This window comes from Oxyura jamaicensis, chromosome 18 (assembly GCF_011077185.1).
Source record: "Oxyura jamaicensis isolate SHBP4307 breed ruddy duck chromosome 18, BPBGC_Ojam_1.0, whole genome shotgun sequence".
Lineage (NCBI taxonomy): Eukaryota > Metazoa > Chordata > Aves > Anseriformes > Anatidae > Oxyura > Oxyura jamaicensis.
Genome location: NC_048910.1, coordinates 10525833 through 10546047, shown reverse-complemented (window position 1 = coordinate 10546047; position 20215 = coordinate 10525833). Strand labels below are relative to the sequence as shown.

Sequence of the window (20215 nt, the reverse complement as noted above, 5' to 3'; positions counted from 1 at the left end):
CAGTTTTAGTCATTGTTGTGTAACCCTGGAAGGTTTTCAGCTCAGAGACCAGAAATGTGACAAGTAGAAACCTTTGGAGCTGCCTTGGAACTGGCTCAAGTACTTGTTCCTTTAAAACAAACAAACAAACAAACAAAACCAAACAGAAACAAACAAGCAAGCCCCACAAAATCTAAGTCCACTGTAGGACAGCATTGAGGCTCTTCTTTCCTTCTTTCCTTCCTCCTTCTCGCCCTCCCTTTCTTCCTTCGCTCCATCCTTCCTTCCTTTCTTCTTCCTCTCTTCTTCTTTGGAAAGGGACCTAACTTCTAATACATGAACCAGATTTTCTTCAGAAACATAATCCTTAGAGCAGGTTTTGAACACTGTGATTCACCAGGTGTACATCTCAGGCCTACCACAGGCCTCTGCCACATCCCTGTGAGCAGTCTCCACCAGGTGTGCTTCAGGACACACCAGACTGTGCTTGTAGATCTGCTGACTGCATGGCTTGTGAGCCTGATTGTCATTAGCCCACGAGATAGATTTATCTATTCAGTGCAAGCTATTTCACTCGCCTCCTCTGGCAGAGCACAAAAGCTCACTGAGCCCACAGTTTCAGTGTCCGACAACCATGTTCTCCATCAGCTTAGGCCCAAAAGCCTGACAAGCACAACTTCGTGACAAGTCTCTTCTGAGTTTAATGTTCCCCATCTCAAGTCCGATCCCCCCAGATAACAGGAGGGTATCCCAGTGAGAGGAGAACAGAGCTGCAGGAGGGGGGCTCCCACCTCAGCTCCCACGGTGCCAGATCACTTCAGGCTCCTGTGCTGGCTTGACAGGAGGGGAGCACACCCCAGCAGGGAGCTTCAGGCACAAAACTTCCTTATACCCACGGTGGTGTCTACAAAGGCCTTGAAGCAAAGCTTTAAGTGGCTCAAATTTCCCATTAAAATTAAAGTTTCCTTGTTCTGATCACTTCAGATCAGATGACTGAACGCAGCAGAGGTTGTAGGGCTGCAGTTTAACCAGCAATGGGACTCTGCCACATTTCCAATATGCAGTTCTGAGAGCATCATCTTCTAAGTAACAAACTTCCTCTCTGTCTTCTTGTGAATATAGGTCTTTCAACAGCAAAGATTCCAAATACAGAAATAAAACCAAACTTTAAATAGGCTAGGCTCAGAGCTTGAGAAAAAGGATATTTCTTGGACTTCGTATTCAAAACCTCAGTGCAGAGAGAAGACCTAATGTATCAATACAAAAGTGTTTATTAAACATCTGAAAAGACAGACATAAATAGCACAAAGCAGCAGACACTTGCACACATTTTAAAGTCATGCAATAGTGCTGTAATCTACACTGGAATAACTCACAGTAAAAGATATATTGACATTTAATTCATCTAAGTGAAACCAGATCTACTTTTAAAAAAAAAAAAAAGAAAGAAAATAAAAAAGGAAAGAAAGAAAGAAAGAAATTTGGCCCCTTAAGTTTGAGAAGACAGACTCTGACAGCTGCTTCTTGATGAAGGCTGGTTACGAGTTTCAGATCCACAGGACAGGTTTAAAGTGAATGAGCCCCCTGATTACCACTCAGAGCAGCTCCCAAAATCTGTAGAAAGCTGAAAACGTCTATTTTAATTTATTCACACTGTATGCACTGCTTGGTTTTAGCCAAGAACAAGCAGTGGAAACACTGAAATACCAGGAGAAATGGAAAGTGCTGGCAACTTGAAACTCTTGATTTCAGGCCTCACTGCCATTCTTTGTCTCAGACAATTTGGCAGAGGCGAAACCTAAAACTGCTCCCTCTCAGGACTCTCTTCCTCTTTTTAACCCTGCGCTCCCAGCAGCTCCTGCACCAGGGCGGCCAGGCACGGAGCTCTTGCCAGCAGGACACCCACGGCGGCCTCCACTGTTGCAGCAGTGGGTAGGTGCACGCTGCATGCAGTGTCCCCGTGGGCACAGCGTGGGCCAGGGCTGCCCTGAGAAGCCAAGACCCCGACCACAGCAGGGAAACGGCGGCTCCCGAGGCTGACCCTCGAAGGTGACCCTGGTGTGTGTCCAGGGCAACCCACACCTGCAGCAGGATCCACCTGGGGTCACTGTCATCTGCCTGAAAATGCCTCAAGCCAGTTCTCATCCCGTCAGGTATGAGCCACGTGTGCTTCAGTACTGGGCTGACAGAAACAGCCTCTGCCTGGGGTCAGGCCCCTGCAGCCTCAGTTCTAAAAAATGGTGCAGCTGGGGCACATCCCAGACCTGAAAATCTACCAGGTATGCAGACATGGAACAGCTGAAAAGATATATTTTAGGTCCAGTCTTTTTCCGGTGGAAGTCAGTAGCCAACCTCTCCGTAACTTTAGCGTGCAAAATCCCCTGGGCTTTAATACAAGTTAGCTGTGAGGCAATTGAATACAAGTATTAGCACTAATTACGATTTCCTCCTCCCTCCTCCCCTGACACACTGAGCCAACACACAGTGAAGGTTAATTTCAGTAGTTCTGCAGCTGTCTGCGGTGGGATTTCTCCACACATTAAGCCTTATGGGTTACGTTCAGCACAGAAAAACCTTCAAGGAACTTTTCGACCGTATCTTTTTGGCAGGGAACAACAGAATGGTTTGTTGCAGCTCTTAATAGACGTGATGTAATGTGTTCAGCAATAGGTAAGTGGCAGGTCATGAACAATGACAGAATCAGATTAGATAATGCCAACCACTTTCAGCTAACAGGGCCGACACGCTCAGCTTTGATATTTGCCACAGCTCGGTGCTGCTGTATCTCTTCTCGAAACACAGCAGGCTATTAATTAGATATGAGTTTTGCATAGGCAGGCCAGAGCTGTATTCTGAAGGGCTTCTCCCACCTGCAGGGGCTGCTTCCTTGGCATGATGCTGCGCAGCACTGCTCCCTGACACAGAAAGCTTGCTCCTTGTTTGCTATTTTCTGGGTACGTTGTAAATTAGATACCCAGGGAAGGGTGTGACACGGGTTCAGTGTCTTTCCAGTTGCGCTCTTTACTCAAATATGTCTCTAGAAGAAAGGTGAGGAGGTACAGGGCTGTACTTCTTGTGACACTACAGTTAGATCCTGCAGCCCTGTGTACTTCAGTGAAAGAGTGAAATTGGTTTTAGTGAAATCCCTGCTCCTCTGTACACTTATCAAAAGGCTATGTGGCTTTAACCAAAGAGATATTCAAAGATCAGAGAACCCCTTATATTGCCTGTGCAAGTTCTAATCCTGCCAATTCAAAAGGTGGCAGCTTTGTCAATGGAAAGCCTTGTGCTGGTGTCAGTGGAGTCTGGATCAGATGCCTTGCCATTGTATTTCATATACGGAACAGAGTAAAAGAGAATCCCAAGTTAGCATCATGAGTGAGCTCTGCTCAATAGATGAAAGACGTGAGTGGGAAGTATGAGGACCTCCAATTTTTTTAAAAAAGTCTTTTAAATGTTAGTAGGAAGTTCCCAAAGACATCACTTGATGCCAGTTATTAACTTCTAATGGCTATCAGGTGCAGAGGGAAACACCTGCAGATTTCTCCTGAAACCAGCTCTGAGCTACCGTCTGCAGCGTGAATGTCATAATTCTCAGAAGCAGCCTCATCCCACCTAATAAATATCTCAAATGCCAATGAAATCACCAAAGCCTGCAACTTTTTGAAACTAAAGTATGATCTAATAGTGACCATTTTACTTTAATTCACTGAGCAAATTGTGGGAACAAGGTTAAAAAAAAGTCAAAAGCAGGTAAATAAAATGAATCCTATCCACACCAACTTTTTAGGAAATATCACCGAAAAAATCTGTTGTCTCTGTCTGTCCAGTCTTTTCCCAAATCAAATAGGTTGAGATATGTATTGGCTAAGGATCAGGTCAAACAATACTCCAGATTCTTTTAAAGATAAGCACCAGAAAATTCTGCAACGGACATTAACACATGTAGTCATATAAACCAGACAATCAAATACTGTGCCTCAACAAGTCAATTTATCAATCATTTCTAGGGCCAAGAATAACTATTTGCTTTTCTGAGCAGCTTTGTATGTATTTCCTTTCATGTGTGACTATAGATACAGCTGAAGCACACTTCTGCTGTGTCTCAATATGATTTTTTCTCAAGTCTGGTGGAGGCTATCATGTAGCTCAGTTCATAGCCTGTGACTGGAGCTGCTCAGCCAAAGCCCATAGTCCAACGTGGCATCCCACGTTTTAGGTACTTCATCCAAACCAAGACACGCTTCCACATTTTTCAGACTGTGTTTGTCACCACTTCTTTAAAGCCTGTGAAATACACTAAATGGTTTCAGAGATCAGAGGCCTGATCCAAACTCTACTGAAGTCAGCAGAGTGGTTCTCTTCGATGTCTCGTTTTGGATCGGATCTAGCTCTTGGGTTTCTCAGTATCACCACAGGCAGTATTCGTCGTTGCTCTTCAGAATTGGCTCAGTTTGCTGGAATTACAGCAATACTTTCTAAAGAACCAGGGCATTCTTTTGATCTTCATTTTCTTTGGTTCACAGTCTTTGGCAGAATGTTGACTTTCCATATTGCTACTTAATTCCACTGGGATCTACATGAAATTTGGGAATGGGAAGCTTCTTCCAGAGATGACTTTCAACACCTTGTAGAGTAGATGGATGAACCTTTGTGTGTGCATCCTCATGAGCCCCAATCTCAGCATGGATGCAAGTGATCTCAAAAGGCAGGTTATTCTGAATTTCAATAGTCTTTTTTTTTTTTTTTTTCTTTAACTTAAACTCAGCATGGAGTTGGCCACCCTTTTTTTCAACTACACTATTTGGACTGTACATTTAAGAATTTGATTTTTACCTCAGTGTGTGGGTTACAAAACTTCCTCCTAGGTCTCTTAAGCTATCCCACAGCTTATTCCTGACCACCTGACTGAGGCTCTGAACATGGCAAGTAGTATTTAAGAAATACAGAGAAAGGCAGAATCTCCTTTTAAATCTTGTCTCATCTCCCCCACCTTTAAAACATTGTTAGATGAGTTGCTTATTCCTCTGAAGATGTGAACATTCATCCTGAATGAGAGCTGTGCTTCTCACTGGCTTTATGCCAGTGTCTACTCTTTAATGCTGGCCCACATCAAATATTTAATATCTAAAATAAATAATTTTATTTTATTCATCATTTATGATTCCATATACAAAGCTTCTCCTCTCCACCCCATCCAAAACCTTGTGTAGTAGATAGATTTAATGTCTAACTCTAAAGTTCCTTTTCGATATTTGCACTGATTAGCTGTGACACCCCGAGGAGTGTCATATCACTCATATCTATATCCAATTATTTTGTTTTAATCTATCACCTCTGTACTGGTGTTTCTTAGTTCTCATCTTTTTCATGTCTTCTCACTGTCCTGCTTCCCAAAGCTGTCTTTTGGGCATCCTGTTATGTGTTCACAAGGGGTCAAGTGAAGACAGCTTTCTTCTTTCTCAGCTCTTGGCTTTGACACTGTGCATGTACCATGTATTCCAACAGGCACTGAAAATGGCTTCAAAATTTGCCTTGCACAGTTTAAAAAGATACTTTCCAGAATGGAAAAAACCTGAATTTTTCTCAGTTGGCCATAATTTACCAGCTTGACCTTATTTTATTCTATATTTGATCTATAAGGGCTACCAAGAGTATTGTTTATGTTATTTCCTAAATATCTTCTTTCATTTTGTACACGTTTTAACCACTGTATGTCAAACCTTCACTTGACAGTCTGGTTTGTCAATAAATTCCCAGCAACTTTGTCCATTTTCTGCCCAAACAATCGGCCCTTAAATCACAGGCAGTTTCTTCAGCTCCTGAAGGGCTTGAGAGGAGTCCCAGGCTAGGCACATGGGATAAGGACAATCTAAGAGCTATGGCGCTGGGTTTAAACCTAAGAAAAGTGTTCACACCTATACTGAACTACAAGCAGTAAAAAGGATGGACTTTAGCCTGCTTCAAATATTGTGAGACTGAAGCCAGCAAGGTGAGCCACTCACTGAAGGCTTTATGATGAACAACTGGAGGAAAGCAACAAACTGATTTCTCAGTCCCATTATAATGAATTTATTCAGTCAGCGAGTCTGTCATCTGTGGCAGCAGAAGTTAATACATTATTTTCTGTTCAAAAAGTCAAACTGTTTCCAAAGGTGTCAGTGCTTATTTAAATATATAGTTATATATATACACAAACACAAATGTTGCCTTTAATAATAAATGAATAAATGTGAGTTTACGTTTTTTTTTCATCAGATTTTTGTCTTTCAGCGATTGGCATAGAGGCTGACTATGTCTCCCTCAGTGCACAGGTCTGTGCCTCTGTGGCTGATCTTTGCATGGAAGGTTTTCACTCAGCAGTACTGCTGACTGAATGAGCTGCTTATGGAAGGTTCAGTTCATTTCAAGATGTTTGTAATGAACCTGTTCAGTCAGCCGTGTTTTTCCTGTTTTACTTCTCAACTGCAAACACTGTGAACAAGTGAGCAGATCTTATCAAGATGATGTTAACAAAAATACATCAAATAAAAATCTGTTACATTACAAATGTCAACACACACACACACACAAGATGTCTAAACTGAAATTGTGTTGGTTTTATTGCCAAAGCAATCCCCAAAGATTGTTTTGAAAACAACTTTTCTGTTTTACTTCATAGGTGTTATGCCCCCATGAAAATAATCTCACTCTCATTTCCTTTGCATTAACTTTATAGGGCTGCAGTCACCAGTCACCAGCATGCCACTGAATAATTCCTGTAAAAAACTCCCAAATTAGTTGGGAATTAGACGAATAATTACTCGACAAAATTCAATTCAAAAGTGATACACCCAGCATAAGTGACAGATGTTTTGGCCTATATTTTCCCTGTGTTTTATTTTTTTTTTCCTCCTGTTTTCACTGATTAAGAGCTTCGCTTGCTCCCGCCACAAAGCCAGAATCACTCAAAAGATCCACAAAATCAAAAGGCTATTAACTAAACCTCAAAACACTATCACGGCCTGACAGGCTGTGAAGCATGTGAGCTTGGATTGGTGGCATTCTTCCTTAGGAACATTTTGTATAGTGCTAAGCTGTATTCACTTCATACTGAAAAGATCTTCAGGGAATTAGGTCTGTGAAAAACATAAAGTGGTGTTTCCCACAGAAAAAAAAAGCAAGTCACACCACTTGGGTGTCTTAGTCTGGGAGCAACTGCAGTGCTTATTATGCTCAGGAGAGAAAGTACAGATTAAGGAGACTAAAAAGTAACCTGAAAGATCCTGGAAAGGAGCCAGCAGAACTGTAACAAAGGCAAAGCAACCTGAAAACAATAATGTCACAAAACATCCCGCAGGAAGAAACAAGGATGGATCTTCAGGCCACATGAATGCTAGATAGATGAAGTTATCTCCCAGCTAACTGCCAGCACAAACATCATTCACAAAGCTTGACAGCTGCAGAGCAGTTAGGAGAGGAGCTTGTGTTTAAAGGCAGAAGCGGCAAGTGGGTTCCAGCAACACTGTGACGCGTGTTGGTAATTATGACATTATGACATTGATTTGGTCTTCGACTGTTTTTCAAATCAGGACTTGAGATCTCTTTGTTCTCCTGTGTAAAACCCAGCTTTGAGGTCATTCTTCTCCTTACACACCCTTGGCTGTTTATGAACATCCTTACAAAACTCAAAGCCCATTTCCCATTGAGGAAGACAAGAAACAGGTTTTGTCATTGTTTGGCTCAATTGTTCTTTGTAACTACATAATAATTCCAAAAAGAGGAATACTTACTAGCCTTAGGTTTTATTGTTGTAAAAGCCTCATGTCAACAATGAAAGGATATGCATGGTACAGGCGTATGATTGAGGAGAATCTGCTTTTCATATTAAAGGAAAGTGAATGAGAATGACATTCATCTATTTGAAAGGGAAATTGGCAGAAGGTTCAGCGGGGTACCCATCTATAATGAATATTAAGGACCATTTCAGCTATTTGGCATCAAAATCTAGATAGCTCTAGATCTCTCTGTGTGACAGAGGTCCCATACTGACATCCCAAAGGATGCCAAGACAAGCTGTTTATGCTTTTGGCTGCGGGGTAGACGGACAGATTTTGGCACCCTAATCTGATGTTTCCTTAAAGCTGCAGCGATGTATTCTCCTTATGCATTGTTGCTCTTAGCAGTGGCTGCATTTTGTTAGTTTAAGAAAGCACTCTGGGATCTTTCAGAATAAAAGGATCATTATTGCGGAAGTTGGAAAAATGTCAGCAGAAGGGATGAAATATTGCCCCATGCCCTTGCTTTACAGAACAGGGAATCTTTTCTTCCAGTGTTGGTTTAGGGCTTAATCCCGCAAGGTCCTGTCTGTCAGCAAATACAATCAGGTTTAAGAGCATGAATACCCATCCTAGAAATCACTAGAAACTATTTTGTTAGTGTGAAATTAAGGAAGTGCTGAAGTTCTCCAATAGACTGGGACGAGAGTACTCAGCACCCTGCAGAAATGCGCCTTCAGTTCGTCGAACCATTTATTGTGTCCAGAACAGCCATTCATTAGGGCTTTGTGCAGAGAGGTTGAATTTCACTCACTTGGAAGATATTCTTTCTAACCCCCTGAGACACACAGACTCTTCGGTTGATTTGGAAAACAAAATGATTAATAGCATTTTACAAGTTTTTCCACTAAACAGTTTTCAGTTAAAGGCTGTCACAAGCTAAAGAATTTGTAGGAATAGTGTCAATCTGATGACATAGTGGCAATAAATCCTATTGTACTGGATTACGTTTTTACCCATTAAAATGCTCTGACCTATTGTCATCCAAGTAGAACCACATTCCACTGGCTGTTCAAAAGGTTCTGATTTCACTCCCGATTGTTACCAGGGTAACTGCACCTCCATCCAAAACTCTGCTGCACCAATCATCTGACTTGATCTGAACAGACTCGAGGAGATAAAACAACGCACTAATTATCTGTTCCCATTGAAAAAGTCAAAATCTAATTTTTCTGAGATCTGAGCAGAAACTCATAGAAGTTATTTCAGGGATATTTGTTGGGGTTTTCTGTTTGCTTGTTTGTTTCATGAGGCACTAAGTGTCTCATTTCTTTGGGGAATAGCTATCTGTGTGAAAAAAATGCCATGAAAAGATTAATATTCTTAGTCTGTTCAAAGCAAGAGTGCACTAGAAACCTCACCACAGACCACTCCTGGAAAGACTTCTCACTCAGCTGTGGAAAACGAAAAGGATTTTCAGTAATGGTCAAACAGCTGGTTAACGCTCGTGAGTGGAAATAGAAATGTTTGAATTTTCCCATTGAGATTTCTGGTGGAAAGCAGGCTGTGTTTTATGGCATCTACTTTTATATGCATTAGGTTAATATATCAGCTGTCTTGCTTTGAGCTATCTTTGAGTGGGAGAATGCCAGTCAGAAGACACGCATGCTCTGCTATAGCTGCTAAGGATCAGCACTTACTGGGGAATAAAATGGAGCACCTGGCCATGTCAGAAATCAGCTCCGTGAAGTTAGCTCAGGTCTGATCACAGCCAGGCTACAGGCCTGCAAAGAAACAAGACTGTGCTGGTACTGCAAGACAGAATCAAAGCTGTTAAACTGATGTACGCAATATTAGCTGCCATTTTGAAAACAATTTGAGAATTTTCAAAAGAACAGGAGACCCTTTGTGTTCAAAGTTGCCTCACAAATGGAGATACCTTTGGTTCTTATACGTGGAAAACTTCCAGCTAGTTTTGCTCTGTTATCCAGATGAGTCTTCATTTCACATTCTACAGTCAGGCCCTGCCTTGGTTTTCCTTTGGAGTGCAGGAAAACCTATCTGAAAAATCACTGTTTGCTGAAACTGCCTCTACTCAATTCGTTTCCCAGACTGTTGATTTTTATCAAATGTCATTTCTTAGATCTTCTCAGGTTTGTAGTGGCCTTCCATCCTCTACCATGTGGACAGCAAAGAGAAACCAAAAATGTAATGCTTCCTCAGCAGAATCCTTCCACAGGAAATTAAGGGCTGAATCTCTCTTTGCTGTTCCAATTCTCCAGTCCAGCATGTCACCACAAATAATATTTGAGTAGCTGAAGCATATTCTCCCCTGTCTGCACTCGCAAAACAGGATTTTTAACTGCTTTAGAAACAGGAACTAGTGTTACTATCATGACTGCAAACTACAAAAAATGAAGTATCTTGTGAAAGCAGCACAATGAGTTTTTGGGTTGCAGCATTCCTTCCTGCTAGACAGAATAGACAAATAGTCTGCTTTCACAACATGACATGAAAAGTTAAGAATCAGATCACGCTCCTGTCCTAATTTTAAAAGCAAATAGAAATCCGAGGTTGTTTTCTGTTTGTTTGTTTGGCTTGTTTGCATTTATCATCTGGTATTTTAATTGCACAGCAAGTTACTGTAAATGGATGTTCTGCTACCAAGAATGGTTTCATGCTCATAGCGAGAATTTTGGGCAAGAAGGATACCTAATAAAATAAAGAAAGACATGGAATCAGCCAATCTAGAGAACCATACTCCTGCCAGAGAATACAGAATGAGGTGAATTAGCAGTGTCCTGTTGAAAGGCAGAAACTTTCTCAGTGTGAAGTGTTTTCCAACTGATCTTTCCAAGGACTATTCAGAATGCCTTCTGCCAAAAGGGTGTCTCAAAGATTTCAGCCCTCTTGTCTGGTAACACCTCCTTTGCAAAAGTTTGTTTCTTTATAAACAGAGCTTCCTGAACAAATGACTGATACATCAGTCCCAATTCTTTCTGCCTCCAGAAGGAAAGGATATAGAAATCTTGGTAAGCGCTTGACTTGTATTTCTGATATTAGTTCCCTTCTGTTGTGGTGCTGAGTCATTATTGCTACACCAATGAAATACAGCTAATCTGTGGATTGCTTGGATATTGCCTGAATTTAGCAAGTTTGCTGTTGGTTAACTCTGACTGATCAACTGAGATTTGCTAAGCCGTGCTAAACCATTTATCAGGATGTACTGCAATTTTTGCTTTTGGCAGTACATGTCCCTAGGGAGCTTGCATGACTTAGTGGCACCAAGTTTGTTGCAGCAGTCCATTCACACCCTTTCAAAAGTAATGGTGAACAAGTGCACCAGAATGTTTGCCCATTTCAAAAATGTCCATCAGTATTACAGAATGACTGTGTCATGTAAATGATGCAAGCCTTCCTTGCATTGATTTAAATCACCTAAACAAAAGGAGACAAAAGAAGGGAAAGCAAAAGGAAGATGCAAAAGTGCTGGGAGGCCAATTAGTAAAGCCTCTGCAGATGAAAGCTAAAGAACTTTCTCCCTTCTTTCGGTGACTAATCTCTGTTACTGTAACAGAATGTTAGGAATGTTTATCCTCACCAAAATGAAGCATTCACTTCCTCTTCTCCATCTCCTTAAATCTCTTGAAAAAGCACTTCCCTCTTCATTATGGCTGTGGCAGGAAAGCTCACGATAATACTACAGAAAACACTATCTGTAAAAGAATTTCTTTTGTGCCCAAGTAAAAGCTTGTAGTCTCACTCGGTATCACCACGAGTGAATGAGTCAGGGGTAAAAAGAAACAACAGCTTAAATGTTCCCAGGAGACCAGAAGAAAGGAAAAGTGATGCAACGCAAGGACGCTGCGTTTTTTACAGTAATGCCATGAGGACAGACCACATTGCAGACCACCCCTCCAAGCTGGGCCACCTCTGTCTTCTTTCCAGGTTCAGAGCACCATGCTGGCTGCTTTCACAGGAGGAGAGCTTCGTTCCAAAACTACTGCACAGGAGCGAGTATTTGAGGAAGTTTAACAGCAAGGAACAAGCAGAAGCTAGTATTATGTAATCAACCCCCTGGCAAGTGCATTGCAAACGATGCAGTGAGTAACATAAGGATTGCATTGTCTTTCTCTGCCATCTTTCTGTCATGTTCTATCCATTGGGTTAGTACTGAGAGGCAGGTTACCTTCCTCAGGCACACAGTGGCAGTAGGAGTGAAAACCTTTAGTATACAGCAAGGAAAGGAAATCCTATCCACTTGTTTGCCTTCTATGTGACCTTCCCAGATCCTTAACCTTGTTAGAAAAGCATCTCCGTTTTCAGTACAGTTTGAATTGTTTGTCCAGGACTTATAAATACAGAAATCAGGGTATCTCTAAGGTGGACAACATAATTATTCATTTCTTACTATTGTTTGTGGTTTCTTATAACAAACCAAGGGTCAGTATCTCTCACCACTCATTACGCATACACCTTTGTGCACAAGTTCACATTCACACAGCCACTCACACCTAAGAAAACTGAGCCCATTTCAGTTCAGGCCTTTGCAGCTAGGCCCCTCTCTCCTCCAACAGTTCCGACAAACTGGTTGCCCAGACCAGCCTCAGAAGGCAAGCTTTGGGGCAGAACGATTCTTCTGACTCACACTCAGTTCAGCCAACATTTCTCACAGTCTGTAACCTTCAATTTCCTCTGGTATGAGCTGAAAGTGCCTCTGCTGGTCTGCCCTCCTAACTCAAGAATTCATGCGGTCAGTTTTGCTGCACCTTAGCTTTGTTCCTCTGGTAATGACAAGTTGGAAAAACCCACCGTACGTGGACAAGCATGAACGGAGGAATGTAGGAATTGCCAAACTGGATCAGACCCACAGTCTGTCTGGTTCTGTATCCTGTCTCTACCAGTGGCTAATACCAAACGCTCCAGGAGAAGGTGTAAGAGCCCTGCAATAGGCAGCGTTGGAAGAATTTCCCTCCTCAAACAAGTTCTTATTCTGATCTTCAGTAATTAGAGGCTGGACTCAGCCCTGCAATTACACAGCTTCCCGAGCATATATTCGTACCAGCATGATAGGTCTGACGATTTTTAATATTCAAATGAACACAAAGTCCCCTTCTGAATTTCTGTGTTATAGAGAACTGTGTTGCCAAACAACAACTAACAAGCTGCCAAGTTACAATGCAAAGCACACTTCTCATTGAGCAAGATGAACAATTTATTCCCATACAGGTTGTTTAGTTAGTTTAAAACTCTCTAAGGTAGCAGGATTTCTATTTAAATGTACACACACGAACACGCATAAGTCAGGAAACAGAAATGGGCTTTACCTTAATATCTGCTGAGATCTGAATCTCTGCTTCACTCCCTCCTTTCTTTTTCTCTCTCTCCTTCTCTTGCATGGCTGGACTGACAGGTTGGCAGGGCTGAGAACGACAGGTTGGGTTTGTTTTTTTAGGCGCAACTCCTCCCCCTCTCAAAGAGAGAAAAAAAATGCAAGACTGCTTGGGAAAAGTTCACAGAAAATCCCATCCTTTCAGCACATTAGAACTGACGAGACATATGCTACATTTGGGAGTCCGGCAGTTTTCCTATTTTTTTTCTCGAAAAGGCTCTAATTCTACTTTGCAGTAAGTAAGGAGCAACCGGAGGATTTACACCAGGATCTGATCTGACCCCCACCCGTGTCCCTGATAACTGATCCAACAGATAATTGTAGCCCCTTTCAGGCAGCCTTGACAGTGATTTTTGTAAAAGTGGAAAGTGCTTTTACACAAGCACAAATGCCTTTGGGCCTTGGACTTTATCCGTACATCCCACGGCCTCCGTGTATAACAAAAGCCACCAGCAGATGTCTGAAGTCCTCATTTCTCTCCCAGAGTCCTCCGCCGCTGCCAACCTGCCCGCACTTGCAGCACCAACGGGTTATTTTCAGCTCCTGCTTTACTCCGTCCTCTGACTCGGCTGCACGGAGACCGACTGGCCTTATGTCACCGTCCCTTGAAACGTGACAGTGATGCTGCCAGGTCTCTCCGCAAGTGTTGGGAGAAATATTTAGCAGGCCACACTGGCCACACAAGTACAGCCGTGAGCAGTACGGGGCAATGCTGTGTGCCCCCGTGGGCCTTCCCTGCTGTTCTGGCTCACCTAGACGCGATACGGCCCTGAAAGCTCCTGACACTGCAGGGATTTTAATCCAGCCCTTTAGTGTCACCCCCAAGATGCAGACAGTGATCCTGCAGTGATCCTGCCCCTCTCAGCAGGGCCTTCAGATTAGGGCTGTGTCAAACAAACAGCCTGCTCCTGCTCCTGCCGTGCCATTGCTGTTTGTGCCTCTGTCCTCCAGGACAAGGAGCTTTGCTTCGGGAGACGTGCGTCAAGTCAAGTGACAAGTGACAAGAAAAGTGACAAGAAAAAGGAGCTAAGAGGTCAGTGGCAGGTGATGAAAGGGCTTCTACACTTCTGCTTTCCTGTAATCTATCAAAAGAACTGCGAGACAAGTCTCTTTTGTCCTCTAATGTTTTCCTTAAGATGGCAGTTTGGGCACAAATCTGCAATTTCCACAGCCTCCTCTCTGCAGAGTTGCTGTCTATTCCTTACCCCGCTGTCTCAAGCAAACATACAGTAGACTAATGACAGTCATCTGCATAAATTTGCATCATAGACTCCTTGAATAGAATCCATATCTCCTCTGGGTCAGATTTGCAGCTGGTTTATAACAATGAAGTCTCATAGACTTCATTTACCTGCGTCACTACGGCTGGCATCACAGTGCTCAGTATGCTGATAAGCAACAGCTCCACAAAGCCAGAAGCCTTCCAAATCTTTTGGAAAAAAAAAACAGACGGTTTCACTAACATTACGGTGCACTAGCTTATGGGTGAAATCAATGAGCATCACACAAAGTCAGCACGGCACCGTACACAAAAATGCCCATTTCCACCTCTCAGTAGCGAAGCTGATGAAATATTTCCTACGCCAGGGAAGCGCTGTGCCTGTCCGTTCCAGGGCCAGCTTCCACTCCTCCCCTCAGTCTCCTGCAGAATGCATTTGCTTTCTCCTTCTTCTATCAGGCAAGCGTTCTCAATTGTGTTCAGATCCCTGCTTAAGATTTCCAGGGAGATAACACAAATGCTAAGAAATCTTTCCGGCCACTGGAACGGGCTAACTGAATCCAGACAGCACTGGTCATGGCCAGCACCAAAGTTCAGCGATAATGAATCAGAGCTGAACACACTAGTGCCTGCTGAGTGCCTCTATGAGGTGAGAAACTGTTCTTAAGGTTACAGCATGGTAATGGGCTTCATGTTTCTGCCTTAATTTCTAATGCAGATGGGATGGGGATAAGAATGTACTAGTATTAGGTGCATACCAGGCTCAGCATTACAGTATCAAAGGCGGATTTACCAGCAGAGCTATCGAGCCGTAGTTTGCTGTGGCACTGGTGCATGACAGTCTTCTCCCTCCTCAGCATTATGAGGCTGGGGATCCAGCTCCTTCTAAAGATTTGCAACTTGAGGAATCCTTAAAGAAGCAGGGTAGATCCAAGGGGGGTTATTTTGACTGACCATTTCCTGCCCCAACACCGTGTGCCAGGAACTCAAACTTGGCCATCAGAACAAGCCAAGAGCTGGTCGTTCTCAGCAAGCAGAGTTGCCATTAGAGCTTCAAATCTGTCAATAAATGCACTTCAATTAACTACTGAAGTTAGATTTCTTGTTTTTCCTGTTTAATTACCCAGTTTCAAGACTGTCTAATAATGAACCCTTAGAACACAGCTTATTACAGCATCAGAAAGGCTGCAAAATTGCATACAACATTGGATCATTATAGTCAATTAGTTACACTCCCTTTAAAAAATAAAAGAGGAAGGAACTTGTTTAATAATACAGGAATCTGATGCAAAATCTCTTGATGCCCATGACAAGATTCCCATGGCTTTCAACTGACAACCAATATAGTAAATCTGGAATTCTCATATATTGCTATTGATGTTAGAGTACTGTTTCCCACTGATTTTCAGTTGGGTTCTATACACCCTGCTGCTCTGTGATGCTTTCAAAACATCTTCATCGATGCACGTGAATAGTCCTCTGTTTTTGCAAGTTCCTTGGGTAGGTATGGCTGAACAGATACCAATCACACTGGAACCATTTAAGTGTTGCCAAGGAGGAAAGGGAAAATAATAATAATAATAATTCTAGTTCCCAGCTTTTAGCCTTGGGGAAAGTGGATCACACAAGCATCAGTGCAGGGGTCACAGATCCATGTCCATTACCTCAAACCCCATTAACAACATTCATAATCCAGGCTGCTTTTTTAGACTTTGTGAGTCTGTTGCTCCAAATTTCTACCCATTCAAAGGTCAAACTCTCTTTCTACTACCTATAAACTGCAGATGCTTAAAGTTTGATAGGAAGGTAAGAAGTTTCCAGCCAAGAAGAGCAGCAAACGGGACCAAGTATGCTATCTTTTGTGCTTGCTGACTGGTGGTCTTAGGAAAATCATTACAAAATGATGACATTCATAAAAATGATGACATTCATGAAAATCATGACATTCCTGTCAATGTAGAGGGCATAGATGAGCTGTGTGGATGTCGAAGACCCTCTAGCAACTCTGTATGTCAATGGACATACAGACCGTTGGGAGCTAGAGAAGAGCTTTAGCCCTTTCTCATGTGTTATTGCACAGGGAGAATATTTCAGTCTAGGGACTGAATAATTCACCAAGAAATCAGCTGGCCAGTGTGGAAATAATTTTAAATGAACTGAGCCCTTAGGTATTAAATTAACTGGATCTCTAGGGAAGGATGTGGATTATTGCAGCTGAATGGAGCCCTTATTTATCAGATGGAAAAGGTTAATGTCATTTCCTTTCCTTTCCTCCATGGTTTTTCTTACCACATCACCATTTATGGATAGCATGAGGTGCAGACAGTGTAAGAACATGTGCTTGATTGTTTAAATGACCAGAGCTGTTACTTTAATGGGGGGAGGGGGACAAGAAATTAAGAGTTCTTCTGGTTTCCTGGGAGGAATTACAGGGCTGGGAAACATAAAACACTGAAGAAAGGAAATGGGCTTGTGGAGCACCTGGTCTTTGATTTGACATCCACGAGCACCTAACTGAATGAGGGAATTTTTGCATTCTCATCTACTGTGTGCACATAATAACAACCAGGATCAAACTAATCTAATATCCTTATTTCATACTTTATAAAGAAAGAGTACATTAAGAAATGTCATTTTTTTTTCCTCCTTAATTAAGTTTAAATACAGTTAAATTAAGTTCTACTAATAAAGAGTCTATGTTTTTTTTCTAATTTGCCTCTGGAATCTCAATAGCTGTTGACCTAAAGATAAATATCAGAGCTGTTCAGCTATCTATTATATGCTTTACTAATGATGTCAACAAGGCAATTCAAATACCAGCTATGGAGACAATTTCCATGGCAGTAAGACTGAGGGAAGTGAAAGCCAAGATTAAGAGAATTATTTTTGTGGTAAAAGACTCAAGAGACAGGTTGATTTCCTCATCTCTAGCATTGTATAACCTTAGGAAAGCCACTTAAGGGTATCCTCCAACCTGTTAGCATAGTAACAGAATGGACCTACAACAGCCTTTCTGGTGTTAAGGATGAGCACATCCGACCTCTTGGGATGCCAGCTCCTGGTTCCCTGTTCAAGCCCACAGAGACAGGTATGGCATTTGAGTCAGGCTTCTAAGTACAGCCCTTCCTTCTTCTCAGTGTTTAGAGGGGCTGTATACATAGGTGTCATGCATATTTCTCTTTGCCATGCCATGGATAATAAATGGTTTAAGTTCCTCACCACCCTCTTGTTTCCAGAGCCATCAGCAGAACATAACTCGTGCTAATTCCATAAGAAGACATCTGAATACAGCTCTTGGTCTCTTTGACTACGCAGAACTACAAGATGTGAAACTGGTTCCTAGCTCCCAGATCCAGCTGCTTCCCTACCCCAGATTCAACTCCATGTTGGATCAAAACTCAGGCATACACCTTTCCTCTCCACAACCCATTATCCATCAAAAGAAATCCAGACTGAGGGTCAGAACATCTCTGTATTTGCTGGATGATTCAGAGGAAAACTTTCTGACCCAGCTTCACATCTGTGAAACTGAATCAGTAGCATTACCCTACCTTGAGAGGTGTCTTAAGGACAAAAAATTAATATTTGGTGGCACTGCAATGGGGATAGCTAATTCCAGCTCTGAATGAAATGAGGAAAAAGATGCCCATTGACTTATGTGGGATTTAGAATGAACTCTTATTCATTTTACATTAGCCACCGAACAGCCATTTGAGGATAACAGTGAATAACTATTAATACTTGTGCAGTTAAACAATCAGCATCTAAGTTATAATGGAGTAAATTAATGTATGTATCTAAGGCAACCACACCGTGACTATTGAGTTGGCCTCATAAGGTGAGTATTTGCAAAATAAGAAAATAAGCACATGTAAAAGCTGAGTTCATCTGGTCTCATTTTTGTCCTGCCCACAAAGGAACAGCTTTTCTGGACAACCAAGCAGCAAGATATTACAGCAAATAGTCTTTCACATAAAGCCAGGCTTGACTTTGTTATAATTGCTATGTAAATATAATCCCACTCATCAATTAAAAGCTGCTCTCCTGGGCTGGAACATTATACATGTTCATTGAGATGGAATCCCTGTCAATTCAGTTTGCTAACTCAATATTCATGTGCATTAGCCTTGGAAAAGAGAATGTGATTGCTTGAATAAATTCAGCCACTACCTTCTGCATCCCTGTATCAGTTGACACGCGTCAGTCTGACTGTAATGGGGGTTCAGAAATATGTTGCCATGGAAATCCTAAATATTCAGTTCTTGGCAGGGGAATTCAAATGGGATATCTGATAAATAGAAATAGCCCAGCCCTTTGCCGACTGCATAGCTAATGCCTAAGGTCTTAAGATGTTACTGAGGATCATTATGCAATTTTTTTTTTCCAAAGTAGTTGAGGAAGCAAAAATCTTGATTTTCACTAGCATTTGTGGATTTGCAGATCCCAGATTCCTTAGTGAGTCAGGAAATCTCACCCAGAGCTTCCCATTGCATAAGCACAGTCTCTCCAGTGGGGCTACATTATTTCTGAGCTGTCTGGATACAGCCAGTTCCTCAGGCCAGAGGGTAATTGTTAATGGTCTCTGACCGCTTAGGTATTGCTGCTCAGCAGTAGCCCTTGCCCTCCGGACAACCTGTGCTTTCCTGTACACCACCCACATGGGGCCAGCCAGCGTCTGACCCCTTTTTTTTATGGTTATTGTTCTGTGTGACTGAACACTCTTAATAATTCAGAATGGTTCTTCGGCATTGCTATTTCTTAAGCATGGCTGCAAACTTTACAACCCAAAACACAACCCATAAATAGATTTCCCTCCCGGGCAGCATCCAGCAGCTGTTTAACAACACACAGCATCCCCCCGCAGCAGTTTAGCACAAGAAGTAGTGTGTGTCATACCTAGTTAAGCTGTAGGCAATTCAGGCTGGAGACCAATTCGTTGCTCCGTGTCAGTAAAGCAGCACAACAGGCTATTACTGAGGGCATCAACTACTACCATAACATTTAAAAACATCAATAGTTCTTACTAGGTAGGAGAAAACAAGTTTCACAGAGCATGCTAAACCAAGCTTTGGGGCATGAGTAGTGCTTTTAGCAACTTTCCTTCCAGGAAGTGCTGGGGAAGGCCTTTCATAGCATCATAGCATCCTTTGGGGCAGGAGCAGTGACTGTAGCAGCCCCAGAGGCATTGGGGCAGGCCTTTGGGGCAGGAGCGGTGCGTGTAGCTAACAACTTTCCTTCCAGAAAGTGCTGGGGAAGGCCTTTGGAGGAGGAGTGGTGCTTTTAGATAACTACTTTCATTCTAGAAAGAGATGGGGCATGCCTTTGTGGCAGGAGCAGTGTCTGTAGCAGCCCTTGTGCTGGGAGGCACTGGGGCAGGCCTTTGGGGTAGGAGCAGGGCTTTCAGCTAAAATCTGTCATTCGAGAACACACTGGGGAAAGCCTTTGTGTCAGGAGCAGTGCTTTTAGCTAACAACTTTCGTTCTAGAAAGCGCTGGGGCTGGCCTTTGGGGCAGGAGCGGTGCCTGTGGCAGCCCTCCAGCCCGGAGGAGCCGGGGCAGGCCTTTGCCCCCGGCGGCGGCCCGAGGGCCGGGCGGGCGGGTGGGCGCTATCCCTTCAGCACCACGCGCCGCCCGCCGCCAGAGCCCCGGCACCGCTCGGGGCCTCCTGCCCCCGCGGAGGAGGAGGAGGAGGAGGAAGGGGAACCGCCGGCATGGGCCACCGAGGGGGCGTCCCTGCTGCATCGTTGTGGCCGGCCCGAGAAGCCACCCTGTGCTGGAGGCCTTGGTGCAGATCTCTGTCCTGAGGCTCAGATCTCTGTCCTGAGGCTCGGATCTCTGTCCTGAGGCTCGGATCTCTGTCCTGAGGCTC

At 43.0% G+C, this 20215-nt stretch overlaps 1 protein-coding gene across 3 annotated transcripts in view; it reads right to left on the bottom strand.

The window, feature by feature from the left end:
- The window catches only part of KCNJ16 (potassium inwardly rectifying channel subfamily J member 16), a 34836-nt gene that overhangs the window by 8923 nt on the left and 5698 nt on the right, over nt 1-20215 (bottom strand). The window contains exons 1-2 of one of the 3 annotated variants that reach the window (XM_035342582.1): nt 13064-13140; nt 6369-6453 (exon numbers count right to left, since the gene is read on the bottom strand). The exons of 1 other annotated variant lie outside the window; for it this stretch is intronic. The gene's annotated coding sequence lies outside the window, so the exon portion shown is untranslated. Of the gene's footprint in view, nt 1-6368; nt 6454-13063; nt 13160-20215 lie in introns of those variants that run through there. One more of the 3 variants, XM_035342580.1, reaches the window with a different exon arrangement.